We start from the raw sequence: 8,352 nt of genomic DNA on the forward strand, positions 1-8,352 counted from the left end.
CATCAATTCCTCCGGTCAGCTCGCAGTTTCAGCTGCACGAGCTCCAGGTGGAGGCTGATATCCTGTTAAGGAAAAGGGCGATAGATGGCGTACCTCTGTCTCAAAGAGGAAGAGGTCTGTACTCCCGGTTCTTCCTGGTCCGCAAAATGGACAAAAACGAGTTCAGGCCCATTCTGGATTTGCGACAAACAAACAAGTGGATTCGCAGAGAGAAGTTTTGCATGCTGTCGTTGCATCAGATTTATCCTCAGCTGGAACAGGGAGACTGGCTGTGTGCCATAGACCTACAGGATGCATACTTCCATGTGCCCATTGCACACAAACACAGGAAGTTCCTGCGAATCCAAGTCGGCGCCAATCATTATCAGTACACAGTACTGCCATTCGGACTGAAGTCTGCGCCCAGGACATTCTCGAAGTGCATGGTAGTGGTAGCCGCACACCTAAGGAAGAACAAGGTGTTTCTCTACCCGTATCTGGACGATTGGTTGATCAAGGCCTCCTCCTTCTCGGAAGCTCAAGCGCACTTCCGGAAGATGTGCGTTCTCTTGAACAAGCTGGGGTTGCACATCAACATGTCCAAGTCTGTCCCGACTCCGGTCCAGTGCATACAGTACTTGGGAGCTTCCATCTATACGCTGTCAGCAACCGTGTCTCCTTCGGAGGAGAGACGATTATCACTCCTTCGGAAGGCTCAGGCTCTTATGACCGCTCCATCTACAACAGTGAGGACGGTGTCTTCTCTACTGGGGTCGAAGGCCTCTTGTATCTTCCTCACGCCACACGCACGACTGTGGGATCAGAGGAAAGGATCTTGGGACGACAAGATACGACTGTCTCTACATGCTCTTCAGTCTCTGAAGTGGTGGTGTTAAGCGGAGAATCTCCTGAGAGGGGTTCCCTTCCACAAGGACATTCCCACGCAGACTATTGTGACGGATGCGTCTCTCCACGGCTGGGGGGCGCACTCCGGAGACTTACAGATTCAAGGGTCGTGGTCCCAGATGGAGTCCACGTACCACATCAATTTCCTGTAACTCAGAGCTGTTCACTTGGCACTGAAGGCCTTTCTTCCCTCCTTCCGGACCAACTCTTTCCTTGTTCAGACGGACAATACGACCACGATGTATTACCTCAACAAGCAGGGGGTTCGAGATCGCGCACTCTGTCGCCGGAGGCGCAGGCGATCTGGCACTGGCTTCTGGCCAGAGGACTGACGATAACTGCCACCCATCTACCAGGTGTGCAGAATGTTCGGGCAGACGCACTGAGCAGACTGCTTCAGGAAAACCACGAATGGGTCATAAACGACAAAGTACTAGGAGAAGTCTTCGCAAGGTGGGGGACTCCAGACGTAGATCTGTTCGCCACCGCCGAAAACAGCAAATGCCGAGACTTTGCCTCCAGCTACTACCAACCAGGGACGCTGGAGAATGCGCTATGGATCAACTGGTCGAACAGCTTTCTGTACGCTTTTCCACCCATTCCCCTGATTTCGGCGGTGCTCATCAAACTGTCCCAGTCCAGGGCGTGAATGATCCGGATTGCCCCAGAATGGCCCAGACAGTGGTGGTTCACGGACCTGCTTCACCGGTCTCTCCTTCCTCACATACGGTTGCCGTGCAGGCCGGACCTTCTCACGAAGTTCGGGGGGCAGATGTTACACCCCAACCTCTCGTCTTTGAGTTTGGCGGCATGGCTCCTGAGATAGTGCAATATGGCCATCTGAATCTACCTGAAGATTGCATGGACATACTGAAAGAGGCTAAGCGACCTTCCACTAGGACTTCTTATGCTTACAAGTGGAAGAGGTTTTTCATCTGGTGCGAGTCCAAGAACTATGACCCGACGACATGTAAGGAAAATGTCATCCTTCCATATCTTCTTCATCTAGCGCAATCTGGCCTTAATATCCATTCCATTAAGGTGCATCTGGCTGCATTGACTGCCTACAGGAAATGCCCTTCACAGACTTCCTTCTTTCAGATCCCTGTGATCAAAGATTGTTTGGAAGGCTTGAAGAAAGTGTTCCCTCCTGTCCGGCTTCCTTCGCCGAATGTGGTGCTGTCCAGATTGATGAAGGAGCCTTTTGAACCTATTCATAAGGCTTCGTTGCAGCACCTGTCCTGGAAGGCGGAGTTCCTCATGGCCATTACATCGGCCCGCAGGGTGAGTGAAATTCAGGCGTTGTGTTGCCAAGAGCCTTATACTGTATTTCATGCTGCTAAGGTTGTAATGCGTACTCACCCTAAGTTTCTTCCTAAAGTTATATCTGACTCGTGTTAACCAGACCATAACTTTGCCTACGTTTTTTCAGAATCCTTCCTCTCCAGCGGAAAGGTCCCTGCATTCCCTGGATGTTAGGAGGGTGTTGAAATTTTATATGGATAAGACCAAGGATATTCGTAGGTCTGACCAATTGTTTATTAGTTATGGATCAGTCAGGACGGGTCTTGCTACCTCTAAACAGTCCATCTCTAGGTGGATTGTGTCCCGTATACCATTGTGTTACCAAAAAGCTAATAAGACCTTAGGGGGTAAGCCTAAGGCTCATTCCACCAGGGGCAAAGCTGCCACGACTGCTTTGCTCCGTAATGTTCCAATAGCAGAAATCTGCAAGGCGGCCACTTGGAAGTCGGTCCATACCTTTGCTAAGCATTACTGTCTGGACCCTGATGCCAGGGCTGATGCTCCGGTTGGGCAGGCTTCGCTGCAAAATCTGTTCGCACAGTAGTGGTGTTATTTTCTCTTTTCTCCACCGCGCTTTGGTGTGGGGATGGGCTTGCCATTCTATTCACTAGATTATGACTATGCACAGAGATCCCCTACTACATAGGAGTAGTTTCTGTCCTGTAACTCCAGTTCTGTAGTAGGGGTATCTCTGTTATAGTCATAAGCGCCCGCCCTCCTCCCCGGTGGAGAGAGATATTCATGTAAGGAATGCTACAGGTCTGGCGTGTTACGCCTTCAAAAAGAACTGAAAGTAAAAGGGACCTGCAGTGCATTCTGGGATACTGTGAAGTTCTGGAAGGTTCTCTGAAAGGCACAGTATCCTGTTTTGAGCCACATAATGGCAGCCTATGGGGCTTGTCAGTCCAGGTCTTTCTCTCTATCGTTCCAGAGGGATTTCGCTGTTAAAGCAAGGGAAATCTGGACAGGCTTTGCTGTTTGTGGATTTTTGGTGGAATTTCTAGTTTAGGTACTGGACAGTGTAGCCTTTGGATATAGGCTGCATTATCTGTCTTTAAATTCTCTCTTAAGTGTCTGTGCAGTTCTGCATTTTTCGACGCTTTAAGAGATTATTTTTGATTGCTCTGGGGTCCACGCACATGGGCGGGACTATTCACTAGATTATGACTATAACCGAGATACCCCTACTACAGAACTGGAGTTACAGGACAGAAACTACTCCTAGTTTGTCACTACCAAGAACTACCTCCTTTCTGCATAATCTCTTGCTTATTTTATTGCACACCATCCTTACAATTATATACATTGCATTTTAACATGTACAAACTGAAATATGCCAAATGCTATATAGGTAGAAAGCGATACCCGTGCTCTCCACGCCACTGGAGTCAAGCTATCCTGGCTGAAGACGGCTGATAGTCAGAAACCGGTCCTAGGTTGCTTGATTCCGGTCCAGGGAAGACATGGCTTGACAGTTCGGGCTGGACTGTTCCCATGAGGCACAGGGTTAAGGCTGATTTGCATATGGCCATGTCTGAACTGGGGTGGTGTGGTGAGCAAAAAAACATGGATTTAGGCCCAGATCTCTAGGGTGAATGTATGACATTGTTCTGCATTCTGTCCATCAACTGTTGTTTTTGCATGTAGGTAGAAAAGGCTGCAAAACTGACTAGTGTAATTTCTAACGTGCCAGTACATTGTACCTTGAGTTTCACCCTGCCCCCCCCCCCCCACACACACACACACACACTTTTGTAGTCCTGTTGGCATGTTTTTTTGTCTGCATGCGATTTCCTAGCTGAGTGAGTATCTACCTCTTCACCGGGCTTTTATGTCTCAAGTTCCATTTTGACATTTCATGGGCCTGGTTCTTGATCCCATGGTGTCCTTTGTGGCTGTGTTCAGAAATACCCCAATTCACTGTTGTGTGAACTGGCCTTATACAGTACTCTAGTGTATAATCGTCACACTCAAACCTAATCGGTTCCACATTTAGTGTGTGAACGTAGGTGAAGCTTGAAAGGGACTACTACCCCATCCTATAAAATTAATGTCCATGATTAAATTGTCATTACATCACCAGCGCACAGAGACATTGTCACCCTTTATATTCCTGGTTTCTCTTACTTATTACAGTGACCAAAAATCATTGCATAATGTATGCGGGAAATACCCATTTATCCTTTCAGTTGTGTAATTGTTTGCTGGTAGATTGAGCTCCATTGAAGATGGAGAACAAGTGATGGTTCTGACTTCTGGTCCACAGTCTAAGTAAGCAGTACATTTATCTAACCCTTTGGTTACTTCTTTACGTACCGCTTTACTTTACTTTTCAATAGTTCATGGTAAGTAATTTAGTGAAGAACAACAAAATTATGGAATGCTTGAATTCATCTCAGCCACTGTTGATTACTTGTGCCACAGTCTGTAGTTTTTTTTTGCCACCTCAGGTTAGACCCAGCCATATACAAATCATCTTTGGTCCTGCTCCATTAGGAACAGTTCAGCCCAAGCTCCCAGCCCAGGGCCTCTCTGAACTGGAATACAAGCAACCCAAGACAAATATCTGCCTATTTTGCCATCTTCATTCCGAAAAGTAAAGATGGTTATCGCACAGTGTAGAATAGCAAATTCAAATGCTCTCAAGCTGCTACTGTGCACCAGCAGTGTTATGAAATATAGACCAGATGCAGCATCTCCCAGAACAGAGCCAAAAGAATCATTCTGGAGTGCAAAACAATTGTACACACATGCTTGAAATCTGCTGTAGATGCTGCAGAAACTGAGCAGACGGATGTGCATGGACATCATACTCGAGAGGAATGCCTGTCTGTGTGTCGGGGTTTAAGCAGGAGGTGAGTCACAATTGTTTTGTTTTTTACATTTCTTTTTATCAAATATTATCGACATGACATACCATATTGAAACATGTTTAGGAGATAGCGTACATTTCAAGTATTTTAGTCCTGGATTAGAGCTTCAAGTCACAGTGCACAATGTGTAACAATCAGAGGGTTGTAAGGTCTTCATCTTCATGCAAGTGTGCCAGTGGGGTGCAGATATCTCCTCTGTACGAGTTCCAAAGCCCCCAGGCCCTGTTCCATTTCTTGGGGCACCCTCTGTCTATGTAGACTGACTTCTCCCTGAACATACACCAGTCTAGAACTTCCTTCCATATTTCTATTCTGGGTGGTTGTAGCGGAGGGCTTCCCAGTGTTGTGCGATATTTCTCTTTGCGATCATTACTGCTAGTGTTGCCCATAGCTTAGTGTAGGAGGTGAGGTCCGTCGGTTCCCAAATGTGCAGGAGGCACCTGCACGCCTCCAGGCGCAAGTCTATTGTGAGTACCTCGCTGAGTGTGCGGTGTATGGCTTGCCAGTAGGTTTGTATTTGTTCACACTCCCATATAATATGGATGAAAGTGCCGTCTTTCCCACATTTACGTCTGCACTCCCCATTGTCAGCTCTACCCATACGGACCAATCCTGGTCCAGTTATAACTATCCTGTGGAGAATCTTGAGTTGCACTAGTTGCAGTCTGGCCTGGATCGCCACCTCCCTCTTGGAGGAAACTGCCTCTTGCCAGTCTTCCTCGTCTAGGTCAAGGCCGTCTCTTATCCATTTCTCTTTGAGAGACTGGAGTGGGTCTTCCATATTATTAATTCGTTTTTATAGATCAAGGAGATGGCCTTTTCGGGCAGGTGGCCGTCAAGTATTCTATCCTCCAAAGGCGAGGCATCAGGGAGGGAAGACCTCCTAGTGAGATGGGTCTGAAGGGCATGTTGGATTTGGAGATATCTATAGCGTTCAGTGTCTGCCAAGCTATATTGTTGTTGGAGGGAGGCAAACATGATGATATCATCCTTTACCCAAAGATCCTTGCTCTGGGAGATTCTTATAAGGTCCCATTCATCAAAGCCCCTGGTTTGCCACAGGTTCCCCAGTTTTTCGGAGTTCCACAGGGGTGTTGACACGGTGAGTCTGCAGTTCCAACCCAGATGTTTGTTCACGACATGCCATATATCGACTGAGTGTGAGGTTGGTCCTGTTAAGGGGTATTTACGGGGTCTAAAGTAGAGCGCTCTACTTTAGTCTCCCCCTGGGAGGAGCCATTTGTCCATGGCGTATCCCGGGTCGTCGAGACTTAACATAGGTCCCCTGGTTTATGGCCGCTAGTTGGGTTGCCCAGTAGTATTAGGTCGAGCTGGTGTAAGTTGCTGGGAAAGTGGGACAGGGGATGGGCACGCGCAGGGCCGTCGGCGATTTCACCATGTGTGCACGCACGTTCACCCACGCGCCATGCACATCTCCTGTCCCATTTCCAGAGCAAGTCACCCTCTCGCAATCGCGCACACACAGCCACACACACAGCTAAACACACACACACGCGCACACACCCCCCACTCACCGGGCTATTTTCTCGCTGCGCTGCTACAGGCTCCATCACTCCATCGCTTCACCGGATTTCTCCTCTCCTTATTTGGAATTCTCCTTCCCTTTTCCTGGAACGTCACAACCCTGTCCACGGGACGTTCTGGGAGTTGGAGGACCTTCCTCGCTTGCACCCTTATGCCTTGCCTGCTCTCTCCCGGGAACCGCAGCACTCCCGGGATCCCTGCTTTCTTCTGGGCTCTCCACTACCCACACCCCTCTGCCTCCAAGGTGCAGCGCTCCGGACGAGCTACGTCACCGCGAGCCTGGCACAGAGGCAGGGCATCTCCTGGACCCTCGCAGGCTCCAAGGAACTTTCCTGCAGAGCCCGCCTCTCTCGCCTGCGTTCCAGGCCTCGCTCTTAACATACGCACGCCTTCTTGTCGTTGTTTTTAACAAAGGTGAGGCCCGGCGTGCCCTTGATACGTAAGAAACAGTGTGATCGTCATCAAACTCAGCCTGCGCGGGTGCCGCGCCTCCGATTTTTCCAGGCGCCGCCGCAGATGAATCATTGCAGTTGCTGCCGAAGCCACACAGGTTGCTGCCTTCCCGGTTTCACCAGGGGTAATGGCTGAGGTTTCACGGATGTACAGAGCTATATCCTGCCCTAAAACCTGACATCCACCATCATTTTGGCCAATCACAGAGCAGATCTAGTGCGCACAGACAGCCTTTCATCCTGTGCCGTATGTGTTTTAAAGAAATGTTTGAGACTGAAAATGGCAGGAAAGCCGGGTTCACACTGTTTTTCTCAGGAGTGTCACCGCAATTATATTTTTTTCCATAAGTGGGCGATCAAACATCATACCACAGGCATGATCTTTGTTTCTTTCATGTTATTTTGAGAGATTGTTCACATAAACATACAAAAAAGACACAAACGTGGTGTTCGGCGCATTTGGTGTAAATATGAGGTATATGCTCTGTTAAGTGTACATCACAACGACTAAAAGAAATTACACAAGAGACTAAAACACATTGTTTATTTTTTATTTCCCGCCTTATTTCCTTCAGCCGTGAAGTTGTTGCTTTGTTTTCAGCATCAGCGTCATTGTTGGGTGTAATTTGAGCCTCAGTCAATGACCGTGCCTTCTATTTGTTTTATATAACAAAACATAAATAAAAGGTATTGGCGGGCTCTACCGAATCACCTGCAGTAGTTAGGAGGCCGTGAGGGCAACGGCCACGCAAACCCTGCATCTCACCAGCCGTGAGGGGAACGGCAACACTAACCCAGGGGCTCTCCTGCTGTGAGGACAACAGCACTGGAAACTACATTACCCAGCAGCCCCGGGGACCGGCCCACTTGTGAAGCTACCGCCGCGCCTGGAGGCACTTGAAAAGCGCCGAGCGTGTTCTGGGGGGCTCTACCGATTCACCTGCAGTAGTGAGGAGGCCGGGAGGGCAACAGCCACGCAAACCCTGCATCTCACCAGCCGTGAGGGCAACGGCAACACTAACCCAGGGGCTCTCCTGCTGTGAGGGCAACAGCACTGGAAACTACATTACCCAGCGGCCCCGGGGACCGGTGCACTCGTGACGCTCCCGCCGCGCCTGGAGGCGCTTGAACGCGGAACACCTCCCGCCCCACGGGGCGGGCGCCGGGCTAAGCCCGGGCAAAGGGGGGGCCGTCTGTGGCCGAAGGAGGCTGGGCTGGGCCACCCCTCGTACGTTAGTTCTACATTATGGGTAAGCGGAAACATCAGTCAACTCGAGATCGAGGGGGGGGTA

This window comes from Lissotriton helveticus, chromosome 1_1 (assembly GCF_964261635.1).
Source record: "Lissotriton helveticus chromosome 1_1, aLisHel1.1, whole genome shotgun sequence".
Taxonomy (NCBI): Eukaryota; Metazoa; Chordata; class Amphibia; order Caudata; family Salamandridae; genus Lissotriton; species Lissotriton helveticus.